Below are 17,758 nucleotides of genomic sequence, written 5' to 3'. Positions count from 1 at the left end.
AATACTTTCAGCTCCTCTTCTCAGATGCCAGAAGATCTAAGTAGATCAGAACCTAAAACTGATCTCGCCAAATGACAAAAGAAATTTTTTAAAAAAGAAACCACCACAAAAAGCTCCCAAATAAACCATTTTCCTATTGCTTTGGACATTTTGAGAATCAAACTATTGCTAGATCAGACCTAATATCCACTGCTTGCTATGCATCTTTCCATCATCATTATTTCAGGAGACATGGATTTAAACCCTCCCCATTCAAAATATTTTTGGTTGTTATTTCCCCAGAGATTTTCACAAAGGTGATTAAAAAAAAAAGACAAAAAAAGTCATTTCAACCACATCCAGATACGGACCTCAGATGCAGAAAGGTATGAAGTGGGAGAATGACTGAAAGCCATAATGAAAGAAGCAGCTCTGACTCAAATCTCAAATTTGGCTGTATTTTGGCTATGATATTCAATACTACTGCTGAGGGTGAAACTGAGATTCTAACTACAACTTATTGCAAAATTTTCTGGTGTGCATGAGGTACTAGAGCCAATTTCTTTTGACCTTCACTTAGGACTTTTCTATCAGTGAATAGGACATCCATTCTACCCACATTGCAGAGTGTTACCTTCACATGAAAATAAACACAAGAAGCAAAATTCACATCCTCTAGCTTTATGCACCTACCCCTTTTGAAACGACCTTTTAAAAGCTACGTTGTCAACAGAAAGACAAAGTTCCTTTGGGAACTAAATTACATATCAAGGTCACTGATATTTTTATTGCCCACTGCCTTCATAGGACTTGCTCATTTCTTTGTGGTTAAGCCCACAGGTCAGAGTAGGAGTAGAGATGGTGTTCACTAGCAACCACAGGACAAGAACTATCACTCTAAAAGAAGATGGTTCAGCTAAATTTTATTTTGTGTTTTCAAACTACTGATACATAAATAGAGGATTCTTGACAGTTTAAACCAGCCTTTAAGTCATTTTGTTTAAGAACATAGTTATGTATCTCGCATATTTTCAGTGGGAAGGATGGGGAAAGATGACAGAAGAGAGAGGTCTGCAGCAGTTTCAGGTAAAATTAAGCTGTGGCTAGTCTAAGCCACTAAATGGCACTTGCCACTCTCTGAACAAGAGACCTGTAAGGGAGCAGGCATAGCAACAGCGTAGCAAGCAAACTATCTTTACTGTTCTAGAAAGGGTACACAGTTGGCTAATTTGAGTAGATTGTCTACTGATACACACTGTTTCTTCTTCAAGACTTCAGTAGCTTCCGGCAAACATTAGTACTTCTTTTCCTTTAAAAGTCTTAATCTTCAAAGAATTTTATGCCAGATCTTCTATACCTGCCCTCTTCAGTTCCTGTACCAGCCCTTCTTCCATTTCCAGTCTGGAAAGTAACATAACATTGAAACACTACAAAAGGGTTGCTTTGGGTGCCACAAAATAAAATCATAAGCACAATGAGAACCACCAATGAACGTGCACCAAATTTTACCCAATAGCAACATAAATGCACAAGCATTATTTGTGTGTCTGCATGTCTGGCTGGCTGGACAGACAGGCAGGACTAGATCTACCCAGTGAGAATACTGGGTGAACAAATATTTATTGAGAATTACTCAGCTGTGATACAGAAGGGGATTCATGGCATGGTGCATCTGGACTCTGCTCATTTTTTATGAGATAATTGCACCATGGACTACCTCAAACATGGCATGACTGAAGGATTTGCCTTTTAAATTTAAGAACATGGAACGGACAGGAATTAAATCCGTCATGCCACTGTGTAGCACACAATGGAGGAAGAATATAAATAAACAGGGAACCAGAATGGTGCTATACGAACAGGATTAATCCAAGTGTGATTAATTCAGTGTCAGATTAAAATTGATAGTGCCAGCTGTATTGGACCCATTCTGCCACATTATTCTCGCCTGTCATGGTTGGTTTTTTTTTTTTTTTTTTTTTGTCCATCATCTTTCCATCTCCTTGGTGGATAAACCTGCTGGAGAGTTAATTGTCACATACATGGATTTAATCACATTGTCCACAGCGTTTGGGGGCCTTGCCTTCAGCGATCCATGACTAATTGTTGTGGTAATTTTTCAATCATTAACAGCACCGCATATGCTGTGGACAAATCCCACGACACCCACTAAAGCCCCGGCGGCAAGCGGCGCACACGCCTCCATCAAAGCCCCGTCCCCCGTCCCCCGCCCTCCTTGCCCATCAGCCGGCTGCATCCCGCCCTCGGGGACGAGCTCGGGAGCTGGTACTGCTGCCTTTAAGGAAGCAGCGCTGCCAAAGGGGTAGGGGGAAGGGTGGAGAGCGAGGGAGGAAATTAGGAGTCCATCTGGGACGGCTGGCGGGGCTCTCGCTCTCCGCCCGGCGCCCCCAGCTGCCGCCCCGCTCCCCCCAAAGTCGCCGCGGGTGCGCCGGTGGGACGGGACCGGCCCCGGGGGAACCCTGTGGCGGATGGAGGCATCGCTCTAAGCACCTCGTCAACTCTGCCGAACCCATTCGCCTTCACCGACTCCGGTAACTACATGCGTTTCATAAGGCACAAAAGGGCGAGCCAAAAGCTCCCCTCCTGCTTCAAAGGCAAGTGACAACCAGAAACTAACAAATCGCTGCACCAGCAGCCCTGCAGCAGCAGGAAGGATCAGTGCCACGGCGCTTTGGAGGCAGTCGTGAGGATTATACAAAGTGCCACTGCCCGTCCAAGCTACGTGAACCAAGTGACCTCAGCTCAGCTGGCAAAGAGCTCATCTGGGGAATGAGGGGCCGGCATTCCCAGTCACCTTCTGACTTCTTGTTCCCGAAGCAATTTATTCACGGACTGAAGTGTACGACACCCTCCAATGGTGTACGCCTGGGTCCTTGCAAAAACAGTATTGGGTTTGCAGCTTTGAATGGACCGACTGGATAATGTCATGTTCTCACCCTCCCTCACCACCCCTTTTCCTAACATATTAACATATTAAGCTGGTTTATGCTCCTGGGATGTCACACTTATAGATGATGCATATCAGCATCCTCAAAGAAGGCTTGAATGGGGGAAGGAAAAAAACAGATGAGATTCTGCAGCATCTCTGCCTTGAAGAGACCACTTTAAAAGCGTGGAATTTCAGCAAATCATCCAGGTGGCTTTAGAAAATGCTGATAGATCATTTAATTATTGAAAGCTTTGGTAGCAGTAATAGTGATTATCAAAATGTAAATGCATGCAAAGAAAAAAAAAGAAAGAAAAAAGAAAAAAAAAAACCCAACCAAAAAACCCAAGAACTAAGAGCAAAAACAAGGCAGGATTAAACAACAGCAGGAGCCCCCCTGGTCCCTCTGAGTGGGGGAGGGAGAATCGCCAGCTACACAGGGGAGTAAACAACAGCATCCTAGACTTAGCTTCTGATTCAAGCCATAAGGAAGCAAAGGGAGGGAAAATCCTGTCCTTCCCCCAAGTTTCTGACAGTCACACCACCAGCACTCTTATGCAACCGTTACATAAGTTGCGACAGGACCAGCGCCTTCCCCGCTCCCTGCCCAGGCACAAGGCAAGCAGGGCATCCGCCGCCTCCCCAGACACTGCATGGGCAGGTCACACTCTCCTCTACTCGCCCCTGGACTGCAGATGCAGTGTGATACACGCACACATAATAATCCTTTGCACTTTTCATTATTTTTGACATCTTTCTCCCACCATCCATGAGTTGCTTTCTGCGAGAGCGGGGAAACACTTAGTGGCACACAACTGAAATAATATTTCTTGCCTTTCCCCCCCCCCTCCCTATCCCAGAGAATACTGTTCTCTCAAAGCCAAAAGAATGGGTGACAGCACATAAATAGTTTCATAATTCATTTCTGCACGTAGCAGTCTCCTTGCTACTACCATGCTGCACTGAGTCAGTGTCATGGACAGAAGAACCTTATGAAGTTTATGGAACTGCCTATAGCCCACCACAGATGACAAAAGATCCCAGCAATGGCAGATGGCATGTGAATCACTGCAAAGGCAATTAGCAGCTAGCTGCCGGATTTTGACGTGCTGGGGAGGACAGAGGGGGTTTTCTCTGCTCCGAGCAGTTCTCACCAGAGGGGATGGAAATAGGCATTAGTCTCACTTTGCCCCCACAGAGTCTTTGCAACCAGTGTTGCTGGCTTTGAGGCTGCTGTATTGGCAGGTACCTATAAGCACCCAGTGCGGAAAGATTTGCAGCAACAATAAAAATGCTGCCTTTTTACCTTGCTGAGCTTAAGTCACAGCTGCTGCAAGTAGAGAGTGTTTTAAGCAGAGTAAAAAAACAAACAAACAACAACAACAACCAAAAAAAAAAAAGAAAAATAAAAAAAAAAACCACTTATGCAGCAAAGGATCACAGTTGCCAAAACAAGTGCTGTGAAAACATTACAGTGCTGTAAGTAGTGATTGAAAATGCATCAAAAACTTCGAATTCTTCTAAACAACAATGACAAATAGATTCTGGAACTGCTCAAGTTGGATACCTCTCAAAATGAGTTTGTGCGGCAGACAACGGTTCTAAATTTTGATCAGAGAGCTAAAGCAGAATCCTTCAGCATGAGCCTTGTCAGCATATATCTTTATCTTCAAGGTAGTAAAAAGAATAATATAAAAATGTACTAGTAAAATAATGCCCAGCAAAGGTCTCCTCTGTGTGGCTGCAGTGCAGACCTTGGATCACACTGGTAAAGCAGGGACATTCTGAGCAGTCTGATGGACAGCACTGTGACCAGTAATACTCAGAAGGCTATTACCTTATTTAGGAAGCCCAAGATGACAACTTGCATCAGTTTTTCTTACACTTTTTAGTTTGTTTGCTCCTTACTTGCCAGGTCAGTGCTGGTTTTTGTGAGCTCTGCAGTGGGGATTCTTTTGTACTCTTTATTTGCTCAGTGCATGCTCAAGAACAGCAATCCCTTTTGGGGGGGCTCCTTGCACTGATTAATAGCATTAACTACGAAACCTCACAGCCTCACAGCACAAGTGCTCTGCCTCTGGAAGCACAGCATCTAGTAACTCTTTTTGCTGGAGGAAAAGCCCTACCAGCTATCATCCATGCCTGTAGTAAGCAAGATTGCCCACTTAACAAGGGCAGCATACCACCTTGTATTTTTCCATCCCAAACTGAGCATGCTGGTAGGTATTCAGAAGAGGATGGATGATGCTACCTTTCAGAAAGACAAGATGCTGTCAATAAGCCTTGCTTCCATATCAGACAGCTCTTCCTATGACCTGCTCGGTTTTGCATTTCCCAGGAGTCAGAGGCTGTGCCTCTCTCCAAAGTCTATGCTTTCAACGTTGCACCAGGCCTATGGCACACCATTTTGGCACCTGCTTACAAGCCACCACTGGCATCCATGCCATGGGTTGGCTACTCTTCACTAAAATCCAAGGCTGGGCCACTCTAGTTCTACCAGCTAGAGGTTTACTGATTAGACTTGCTGACTTCCCAAGCTACTTTGCACTTGCTGACTGACTTCCATCAGTAGGTATGACAGCATTTTGCAACTCCTAATCAAGACTGAAACAACAGTGAAAAGTCAATAAGTTATTATCTCCATTTCATACACAAGCAAACTGAAGACAACTTTGAATGCAACAGAGATGTTAAGTTCAAGCAAATGCTATTGAATAGTTTTAATATTGATATCATTCCTTCCATGCAGTTAACTACGCAAGTTTTGTGCAGAAGACAAACACCAAATCAAATAAACCAATTTTTAGCTGTAAGCATGCCTGTGCTCTAATCTTACTCAGTGCAGAAAAAGTGCTACATACTTTATGTACGTGACTACTGATCACCAAGACAGAGACTAACAGCATATCCCTATACGAAATTGTATACTATTCTGCAGATGGTACCAAGACTACAAACATATTTAGAATGTTTGAGAATTGATTTGAAAAGCTAGTAATTTTATCATATATAGGAATCTCCTACAACAGGATCAGATCTAAGGATCTGGTAGTTTTGGCATTTTGTCAGCTACAGAGACCAGAAGCTGTAATTATGCAATAATGTGACTACAGGTGATGTTTCAGCAGCTATAACCCAAGCAAGTCAGTGATCATCTTGACATGCAAGGACTGATAATCCCATATCAATTTTAATTCTTGCCTTGTTTGATAACATCTAATCATATTAACTATAATGTAACATGCAGAATTTGAGCACCCCTGAATTCCAGATAAATTGTTAACATGTAATTTTGGGGGGGTTTCCAAACCTTTTCTAGTACATCAGTCCAAGTACACCAAGCCAATTATGTGTTACAAGAAAGGAAAACAACCCTTGCAAAAATAAAATTTGTGGATATTAAAAGAAGTCTTATGAATCTCAGGGAGTTCTCATGTAACACTGGAACGTACTTTACTCAAAGTTTCTGTTAATTCCTCCAGCTCAGAGCTTCTCAGGTAAAAAAAAAGCAAAAGAAAAGCCCAGCACTAGCAAACATTCTGAGCCAGAGATCAATGTTTAGAATTAATTAAAATGTTCAGAAAAGGACACTTTAATGAAAAAGTAGAAAAAAAGAAACACATGGTGTGAAGAGTTACCTTCCCAGTGGAAGGTGTCAAGGTAGCAGTACTGTTACCCTGATGGCAAACAACCAAGAGGGTCAGTCTCTTTCTGAGTGGATGGTAAGGTGACATGGGACAACTCACTACACTGAGTTGTGTCACACTTTCCTCCTCTGTAAAACATGCCTAATAATACAGCTTTTATAAAAACTATTAAGGCATGTTGTTGAAAATTGCTACCTAGCAGCACCATTTTTATTATTATCCAAGAGAGGGCATCTAAGCACGATAACACAGATTGGTCACATTTCTATCACCAAGAACAGCCAAAGTCAGTGTTCCTCTCCATTATGTTTTCTTCACATGTCTTAAAAAGCAAATAAAGCCCCAACAAAACAAACCACCCACCACCAAAAAAACCAGTGAGTTCATCAAAGAAAGGTTTAAATGGATGCATTTCAGCAGCTGAAGAAGACACACTGCTAGTATACCTATATATTAATACTTTCTCAAAGCTATGATACCTACAGGTGTTCCAAGTCTGGATTGGTATCAAAGCATCATGTCGTGAAGGTATTTGCATGATGGCCAACAATAAGTGAGGAGTTTTCAGTAAGGTAGGACTCCTCTGCAGGAAGATTGAAGTCTAATAAGGCTAAGGTAGAGTGGAAGAGAAATGCAAGGTCTTGGGAAAACATACCTCCTTCAAGTCATCAGACTTTACAGCTTCAGCTTAAGGTTTTTCAGTTGACATGTCCTTAAAAGAACAAAACCAAACCCCTCTAAGTTTCATTTAGATAAAACACCCAAACAAAAATAAATTTAAAAAAATACTGTGATTCCTTAGACCTTTTCTCTGTTCCAGTTACAGCTGCTACCATGTCTCAAACTTCAGCTATCAAGAAACAGCTACTGCATCTTTTTTATTCCCTCTTTTCACCAGTGGTCAAGTCCTCATACTGATTCCTAGTACAGCATTTTATTCTAATCCCACCCTTAGCCTCACAATGACTCCTCATCATGCTTTTCCTCTCCCAGAGGAAGGTTTCAGCTTCCATTTCACACCTCTGCAGACATGGCAAGCATGTCTGTACAGCAGATTATCCAAACTAAAAGTGTCATTTTACAAGAACAGGCTGGGAGTTGAGCAAGAAAATCAAAGTCAGTGGACCAGGTTGCAGGCCATCAACAGAGGCCTTCAATCACCTGTCAAACACCTTTCCTGTTCAAGGCATAAGCCCAGAACCAGGAGTAAAGCAATGCCTGGGACAAATCCTAGCCCTCCAAATTCAGTGTCTTGTACGAGACTTCCACAGGTAATGGAGAAGAGAGCTGATGAGCTCATGCAGGCATCTCCCCTGCTGTCTTCCTTGACACAGTTTCCTCAACTGTGGTTTGAAAATCATCTTGGGGTTGTCCTTCAGCCGCCAGCATACTTGCTGCAATTACTCTCTTCTGCTACAAAGCCTTTTGGGTGTCTCCAAGGAGCCTGGGAAGGCCCTTCCAGCTCCGTATTGCACAGATGTGTGGAACACATAAAAGAAATTACAGATTCAGTGTCCCTTAGTTCACCTTCCTTAAACTCCACCTGTGAATTGTACCTTCACAGAGCTTTTCCCTAACTTAAGGTGTATGCATTTTTCTTTAAGCCTCATGAGAACAGAGATAATGAAAGGGAGATGGGAGTAAAGCAGCAAAAAGGTCATTGTAGGGGAACTCTAGCTTTTCAAATTTGAGACTTTCAAGGAAAGAGTTGCTGATTTTCTCTTCCTGCAGAGTATCATAAGGCAGCAAGAAGGTCACTGTAGGGGAACAGAAGCTTTTTCAAAATTGAGCCTTTCAAGGAAAGAATTCTTGATTTTCTCTTACTGCTGAGTATCACACCTGCAGGTGTCATGGAAAGAAGACAAGAGGCTGTCAGTGAAGTAAAGGAAGTGCTTTTTTTTTATGATTGCAACTGTGTTTCTACCTCTAAGAATTATTTTATTAATTTAGTCTACAAAACCAATGCCATCATGACCTCAAGCTCTGGGCATGCTTGTTGCAAGTGGCTGCTGTACCTTCTCTTCCTCTGATAAACCCAATGGTCAATACAATGAAGAACACTGGAAGGGAGAGGTCTCTGATGGTTATTGATCCATGAAGAAGAGGCAAAAATGTGAGATCATTCTTTGTCCAACATCAGAACGCCAACACAGGTCTATAGGAAATGACTGGTTGCACTACTTCTGGAACTGCTCCTAAACTTGGTGAAAGATAACCCGAATTTCCACCTATCTCATCTTCTAATTGCACTCTCCTTTGTTTTTTTTTTAATACCAGTTGCTTAAAAGTATCTGGTAGAAACTCCAGGGCAACACCAGAGTTTATGAAAGGTGTGTAATTTAGCAATAATTAAAAAAAAAACAAAAACAAAACCAAGCAGTCACCAGTCATGTGTATGTAAACATTGTGTCCACTGATGATCTTGCACACTCCTCTACTCTTCCTCTCCTGTTTTTAAGACTTAAGGCTTCTGTGACAGCCACACAAAGATGAAAAATACAGAACTATTGATGGGACACCACAAAAATCACTCTATTTTCTATTCACTGACCCACAGTCATATCCTATTGCCGGCTTCTTTCTCTCCACCCCAGGATATACAAGAAATTATCTTTCTACTATGATCCTTTTGTACTAACTAACTGTACAGAAACAGCATAAATTACACTTCTTTTGAGCTAGAAACCAGTCCACTCAGCATCACATGCTACCAGAAAAAAAGAGCAGCTTGTTCCTAATCCCACTAGGACAGCAGCTCATAGGGTCACTTTTAATAAACCCAGATACTCACCCGTGCATCACTCTCATCACCTGGTTTGTACTATAAAACCACATACATGGCGCAGAACAATTTAGGAAATCTACAGAGGATAATACAACAATTTTCTAATGTTTGCTTACAGTCCCTCCAGTCAGCCATATGCAGAACATGGGCAGTCTGCTCAACTTCACTAGTGATCTGTGAAAGCTGAGAGCAAGGTAGGCACAGTAACTTTTGTTTAAACTACTGTACGATTAAGTGAATCTTCAGATGGCTTAAGTGAGCTCTAGCTTCCTGTTCTGGAGTGGCTCTAGTAAATTCTCACTTTCTTTGTTCCTATTGCTCATGCACCTACGATGTGCAAGACCTGCAACCTTGAGTTATTAAATCTTCTCTGAACTTTAGGCTGCGAGGAACTAAACAAATAAATAAATAACCACAAGAGAGGCACAGGACAATCTTGCAAGCAGAGCACCCTAGAGAAAATAAACTCTCCTGTGTAAGGTGAGCTGCCACCTCTTACTAAATAAATAAAAATAGCAGCAGCAAGTGTAAATACAGTTAGAATACAGTTTTCCTTTCTAGGATCACCAGCTTTTATTCAGTAAGACTAGAAACCAACTTAGCACTCGTAAAAGCGACTAATTCTGCTCCTGTCTTGATTGTGATATGATGGGTTCTAATAGAGTAGCAGAGATATCATGGCAATTGTAGCTTCTGCTGTGAGCCACACAGCAGTACTATATTAAGAATATATTTCTCCGAGATGAAAAAAAGGAGTCCAAGTCAGGAGTTTATCTTTGACTGTCACTTTTGAAACATGCTAAGCAAGTCTGAATTAATATGAGAAAAGGATTCTCCTCACTGTACTTTTTCTTTTGGAATAATTCATTACCTAAATACTTTTCAAGCAGTACAGTCAAAGTCCTAGCTGAAGTCTCTTGACTTAAGCAGATCCTACTAACTTTTCGTCTGTTACAACCCCCACTACTATTTTATGTCAATCACTGTTCTAAAAGAAACTCAGTAAAGCCACTTTAATTTTTTTTTAGCAGAAAAAGCTCTGAATTACTGTGCCAGTGACAATCTTTGTCATTAGCATAAAGAAGACTGGTACATTTGAATGAGCAATTCAAACTTCAGGGCTGGAAAACATATTTTTTGTTACTTTTTCATGTGTCCCCACAATTTTAAGATAAATAGGAAAAAAAAGTTATTGCAGGGTGAGGAGTTCAACAGCTCTAAAACTGTATTCACCAGCTTATGGGCTTTTTATTCATTTGTTGTTGGTTTTTTTCTTGATAAAGCCAACATTTTGACTCAGGGAATATAGAACTTGCATAGATTTTCAAATATTCAACTAAAGTTTTTAAATTATCCCAATGTCCTCAGAAGCAAGGAAACAAACAAGTACTTTCCCTCCTCCACTTGGCCAAAAAGAAAATAGGCATAAGATGACTTCCACAATTACTTCTTAAATTCCATTTGTTGTTACATACAAAAGTTTCCTGGGACTCTGCCACAGTACTTTGGATCAAACTTATTATTGATGCTCACTGCATAGTCATCAGAATACATAATTTATAGCATCCATTCTGTTCAAGAAAAAGGAGACATTGCTTTAATATCTATTAGTAACCTGTCACTGTTATTTACATGGGGAAAAGTGCTAATAAAGGTTGGCATTTTTCCCTAATTCATTTCAGGTATAGCAGCAAATCCTGCACAAAACTAGCTGGTACATTGCCTGGAATGGGCTGTCTCCTCTCCATAGCTGTGCTGCAGTTGCCTTCCAGCAGCATGGAGGTGCCAAACCTGATCTAGATTCTTTCCTTCCTTCTGGAAAAATGTTTATCCTTCACAGCATTATCACTTCCTTCTGAACACCTTTTTATTCATGTGTTGTAGGTTTTATCCTCTCTACTTCTTGTAGACAGTGCCTGTTTATGAATGCTAAACAGGAAAAGTAAATCTGGGTATCTGAAGATGAAGCCCAAGCAAAATTGAAAGTAAGTTACTCTTAGTAATATAAGCCAAAATAGCACCAGCAGGGCTGAGCTATATACTTTTACAAAACTAGAATTTATAATAACATGAAAGGTTATTCTGTTAACAGGCAGTAATTGACAGAGAAGTGGTGGCCCAGCTCTGGCTCTTGAGCTGTTCTGTGTTTGCTTACATGCAATTCAAACAACAGTCTCCAGACAAGGCTCGCTTGCGTGGTCAGCAATGGATCAGTATGCACTGGCACACGGACAGGTAAGCAATCCAATCTTCTCAGTCTCCAGGTGAAATGAGCCACGAGAGGTTGGTGCCACTGGCTCAGCCTGGGCTGCTGCCACAATCACGCTGTCAATACTAGAAAACTGCCGCTCTCCCTCAGCTATGCAACATGCTCAGGTTTTCCCTTCCCCATGCCTTGCCCTCTAAAGACACATGCCTCATGATTCATCTGGACACACTCTGATAAATGGCATGGAGTTTGGGAGGCTTACCATCCACATGCTACCACTGGCTTGTTATTTTCTTAATACAATGGCAGAGCAGAGAGGGGGAAGAGCTGCTCGTTCAGCCTACAGGAGGAGACCTGTGTTCACCCATTCCTCTCACCAACTATGAATCTCAAAGACAAGAAATGAGGCACAACAAAAAAACCCTAACCAAGACCTCCCCCTCCAGAAATGAAAAATCAAGTTTGTATTTGCAACCTAGTGAAAAGAAAACACTTCCCAAGATGCTTGATCTAATCTCAGATGAACTGAAACTGTCTCAGCTGATCTCTGTGTAGCAGAGTCAGGAACAGTTAGAGAGGCATGCCTGTAAAATCTCTTCTCCAGCCTCAGTTGGGTAGTCCTGATAAATGTCCTGGGAACAGCAAAAATGAATATTGCAACGCAACAAAAATACCCACAGGGTATCCTAGCCTGATGAGGAATTATATTAGGCTCATTGAACCAACTCCTGGCTGATTAAAAACATTCAGCATTCACCACATAACAGTGTAGTAATTCAATAGTATTATTTAGCTGTATTTTCATTTGCATAAATAAAGCCAAGGGAAACACCTTCTCTGTGCTATAAATTGTTGCTCTTCAAGGTTTTTGAGAGTAGCACTTTCTTTTACTTGGGAGCTGCTTAATAAACCACATTCATCATTATTTAGCCTTCTCTTGTGTGTGGTGCTCTAGTCCTCCTACTGGATCCCAAGGAGACAAATCAGTGAATTACTAAACCTTTAATTTACTTTTGATTAAAAAAACTTAAGGGAAGGAGAAGCAATACATACACATGGGCAAACTGCTTCAAAGGCAACAGAAACTTTGGAATATGCAACTGTCTCTTTTTTTCTTTTCTAGATTCCAAATGGACTAAAATCAGCTCACATATGCTAGGGGGAGCTTTCATTCACTCAGTGGAAAGACCTACCAGTCAGTCAAATAACCACTCTCACTGGTTTCAAGGTTTGTGTTAGACTGAGTTAACCCTACTTCACATACATTTTTATGGAGGAGAAAATGAAGCATGAAGACAAAGTAGTTTTCTAAATTATGAAGACAAGGAACTTATATACCAAATAAAAATGTAGTCTTGCACCATGAAAGGGAAAATTACCCTCTAAATCTACTGACATTACAACTCTTAACACTAAGCTGGAAAAATCATATGGAGCCACAAACTCAAATGGCCATCCAAGTTCTATAACTACTACTTATTTCCAAGATTCAATCCTTTACTTGTTCTCCTGCAAGATACTCCTGTAAATAAATAACACATTTACCAGAAATAGGTATAATAGAATTGTCATTAAATGCAATCCTGTATTTCTTCAATATATACAAACACTAAAGACTGGAAGCAAGCTTATATTAATTCTTTTGAAAAACCCCAACTTTAACACAGATAATGAATCTGTCAAAGTAAAATCAGAGAAAGCAACATTTTGAAAATTTTATAGGTTCCTCCTGGATGAAAAACTTGATGAAAAAACAGTTTTAAAAATAGATCTGTAAATGAAATAGAAGACAACAGGCAAATTATCTTGATAAGAAAAAGGGAAGGGCAAAGGGAAAGTTTAATTTTATAACACAACACACACATGAGACCTGGTGAGGTAGCCATAGGTAACAGAACAAGTGAATCAAATAACAAATGAAACAGTGCACCCTTTGATTGATGGGAGTATCACGACTGTATAACTCATTTCTATGTTTTGGCTTACTTATCAAGGCAAGACTAAGACTTCCTCACAGTCACTTCAAAAGAAACCAAAATAAAATCAAACCCAAAAGGCAATTTCCATCCAAATGCAGGAAATAAACTCTCTCCAATTTCTTCTTTGAATGGGTAGAAAGGAGTTAGAAGAAATAGCTTTTCTATATAAGAGTCATTCCAATTTTAAAATACATGCTCCTTAGAAACTTGAACCTCCGAAGTCCTAAGAGTCCAGATTTAATCCTGCCAAAATTTAAAACACAAACTACAGCCCAGCTCTTGTGTACGTACATAGCAGTCCTGTATCTATTCCCTTTGCAGTACTGGGATGCCTAGCAAACCAGCACTTAGATTTGCAATCATGAAGAAGGGTGGTGCCAATTGTTAGTCTAAGAAAGTGGCTCTCTCCTGCTATGGATGATTCCTTTACAGTCAATAGATGTGGTAGTCAACTAAGAACAGCTAAATTACCCCTCCACACCCCTTAATTTACAAGCTAAGAACAGCTAATTGCTGCTCCACACCCTCAACTTAGGCGAGGCTGATAGCCACCCAGGTGACTACAATCACAGCTCCTCTCCTTCAGATACGCTGAATCACCACAGATTTTTAGTGAAAAACAGGTTATCTGCCATATTACTTATTCACTTTTAAACTGAGCAGCATTGTCTTGGGTAAACACATCTCTGGATGTGCCATGGACATACATTTGTGAGTATCTGTATGAAATGCTGCAGAACACAGATAAAAATTCAATCATATCTTTTTATAAAAGCCCACAACTCCACACCAGCTCCATGTCTGACTAAGCAAAGAAAAATTTCAGTGGCTGCCAGCTCAACAGAAGGTTTCTCAACTTAGCCAGATGTGGCAATCAGTTTTTCTGATTTACACTGTGTGTGTGTGTGTGTGTGTGTAGAAAACCACACAACAAAACTAAAACAAGCCAAATATGTCTCACTCTGTACTTAATTGGTCATTGATTTGTTTTATTTGTCTCACTCTGTATTGGTTTTTATACATACACACACATCTGCATTTATGTGCAGATGTAAATCACTAAGATGGATAGAGACAAAGGTGACCCAGAAGCTCAGCTATAAAGCTTGCATTCAACTCCGGTTTCTTCAACAGGTTTCTGAGATCCTTGGGAAGTCAGTAAAACGGGGATGCTTCTTAATTTCCCTTTAATTTTGTTTCATCTGAGACATTGTATCTTTGTGAGATACTCCCCTAACCTTCAGATACCTGCCTAAACTAGGAGACTCTGCTCCTCCCCCTGCAGCCAGACATAGAAAGAAGTTGCCCAGAAGATGGACCTACAGAGCCCCATACATTCAAAACACAGACTTTCTCTCTCTCTTGAGTATATAAGGACTGTAGGAAAGCTAACTTTAACTAAGGTAGCTAAACTCTTTGTCTGCAGTGTGCACACGTGTTAGCTTCCCGTGCACTTCAATTCCAGCCCATAAACAAGGAATGATGACACTTCCCTAGCTCATAATGGTCTCAGGAAAATAAGCACAGGAAAGGCTGGAGATTCAAGGTACTTTGGTAGTGTGGTTGCATAGAAGACACACAGTGACCTAAAATGACCCTTGAGAGGTTTGGTATGGGGAGCTGTGAAGCTTACACAGCAGAGCTAAATCGCTTTGAAGGTTCGTGTGGGAAGAAGGAGCCAATCCAACAGCTTTACCTCATGTTCTTGGGAGGCCCCAGGTGTCCAATACACCAATACCTCTGTAACTTTAATTTCACCTTGAAGAGTTTGAGGAATGTATTTTAAATGCATTATATTTACCCTTATACACTATATCCATATAGGCAGACATAGCGTTAACTATTTCAAGGTCCCCACAGAGAGCTGTTAGCAGAGACAGAACATGGGCCGGCATACTACTGAAGCCACATGCACCATCTGCTCAAACATTTTAATGTAATTTACCAGGCAATAGCTGAGTAGGAAAAAAAAAAAAGAATAGATGAAAGATATTACATTTCCCCTTCTCCAAAACACCCCCTGCTGCTTGATATATGAACCTAACTCACCTATAACTAATATTTGATTTAAGAACATATTCATAAATTTAAAAAAACCCAAACAGTTCTGTGCCTGCAAAGTAACATTGACATAATTTTTCAGTTAACTACTAACCTGCTGCCCATGGAGAAATATCCAAATTCATAATCCTTTTTCCCAAACCAAGAAGGAGTGAACAAGTTAAGAACTTAAAAGTTGTTACTCCCCTCAGACAGCAATTGATGTCCTTCAATAAATGAGTAAAGAAATCAGACAGCAATTTTGATGATCTTCAATAAATCAGTAAAGAAAGATTTATTTACTGTAGCATTGAAGTCAAACAAGTTCTACATGTTAAGACTTCTATTTGGCTGAAGGTGGCAGCCCTGGGCCAAGCACTATTCAAATTTTGGAAATAAGTCCTGCATCTGATATGTTAAAGGGGATTCCAAAGACTTATACTTCAAGAATCAGATTTCATGACAAATAAGCTTCAACCTTTTAAAACAAAAGCAGTGATTTTCAGAAGTTATGACAAACTCCTTTTGTTGTGTTCAACAGTATTCATGAAGATGTTTAGACAAGGTTAGCAACTTTTTCTTCATCAGAAGTACTCACAAAATTAACAAGAGACTAGGAAAACTATCTTTGCTATAAATTCAGGATATTACACACAATTGGGAAACCAGGACTACCCAGCAACTTTTAAAACTGTAACTGGGTGTAAGCTGTTGACAAGTAGCTCTCTCCATAGCCTCACTGAAAGCCCAGTGCCTGCTCATTTCCTTGCTAATGCCATGCCATCTCCTACTATTCAAGCTGGAAAGCTGACATTTCCTCTTCCAAACCCCTACACCATTCCTTACTCCTTTCAAACTGACAAGGAAAAATTTTAAATGTGTTATATTTATAAAATAAAATTGTTTTTTAAGACTGTAAATATCAGTGTTTCTTTCTGATGTGGAAGGTAGAAAAATCTACATACAGCAGGAAAGTTTTACCAATTCCTCTTACTGGTAGCCTAAATACAGCAACCTTCATGATTCAGAATTTTAGGAAATGAGACCTCAGCCTGAGCTGCCACCCAGAGCTGAATGGCTGGCTGTGTGCCAGGATGCTTCAACCACCAGCCAGTGACCAAAAACAATCATCTACAGCAGTCATCCTATCAAAACCTCCTCTCTCTTTCGACTCCAGGCTCATTAAAGGTCAACAAGGAAAATTAATATTAAGAATTAACAGAAAAGGAAAAAAGAAGCCTAAAGAAGATGCGGGCAGGAGTGATCATGACTATCAGAACATATGGATAGGCTCCCACATAGGGAGGGACTGTCTGACCAGCACCCTTTGGCTTCGAAAGAAGTCAGTGACAACTGAGATCTAAACAAATATTGAGTGGTTTAAACAAAGTAAAAGGAAACATATTCACTGACTCTTCTTGCACGAGAGAAGAGCTCTAACTGTAACTCTAAGCTGCTGGTCAGAACAAAACCTAAGTAATTCCTCATGCAAGTTATGCAATTTCTTGCTACAAGACACTGCATAGAGTAAAGGTTCACTGGGATTTGAAAAACATTTCGACAAAGAAATGGAAGAATATTCCACAATGACTACTGAAAACAAACATACCATTTTCGGCTCAGGAAACAGGCAGCTGAAGGAGCATATCAGGGAAGGATCAGCATAACCATGCCTGTTCTACTCATCTTTAGGCACTGGCTTGGAATATCATTGTGATAGAGGGATGCCCTGGACGTTGGATGGATCTGGTGTGCCACCCTTACATTATTTTATGGTATACTTCAGGAGTTAAAAACATCACGAGAAGTTTTACCAAAAAGTTAAGGAATTCTCTTTTTTTTGTTTTGTTTAGTTTGGTTGGTTGCGGTTTTTTTGCGGGGGAGGGAGTGTTTGTTTGCTCTTTGGTTTCATTTGGGTTTAAATGATCTGGTTTTTAGTCTCATGGTTTTGAGGTAAACTTTAGTTCAATTTTCTTGCTTCCATCCCCAGCTACCATATTCCGCAATGCTGAGCACTGAGAACATTGCCACTGATTTTCATCAGCAAAGGATCACACCCTAACTGCTTTCAATTTCACAGTTACTAAGCAACACTATGTGACCACAGCCTCTGAGTAAGCAACATCCTGTATTCAAAGGTTTGAACCTTAGAACACCATATAGACTTGGAAC

The 17,758-nt window shown here is 40.6% G+C and overlaps 1 protein-coding gene across 5 annotated transcripts in view; it reads right to left on the bottom strand.

Annotated features, from left to right (window-relative positions):
* The window catches only part of FARS2 (phenylalanyl-tRNA synthetase 2, mitochondrial), a 233,810-nt gene that overhangs the window by 145,185 nt on the left and 70,867 nt on the right, over window positions 1–17,758 (bottom strand). The gene's annotated exons all lie outside the window — the stretch shown is intronic.

The sequence above is a fragment of the Corapipo altera genome, unplaced genomic scaffold (assembly GCF_003945725.1).
Source record: "Corapipo altera isolate COAL_440 unplaced genomic scaffold, ASM394572v1 97, whole genome shotgun sequence".
Classification (NCBI taxonomy): domain Eukaryota; kingdom Metazoa; phylum Chordata; class Aves; order Passeriformes; family Pipridae; genus Corapipo; species Corapipo altera.
The sequence above is the reverse complement of the archived record's forward strand: the minus strand, read 5'-3'. Positions and strand labels throughout refer to the sequence as shown.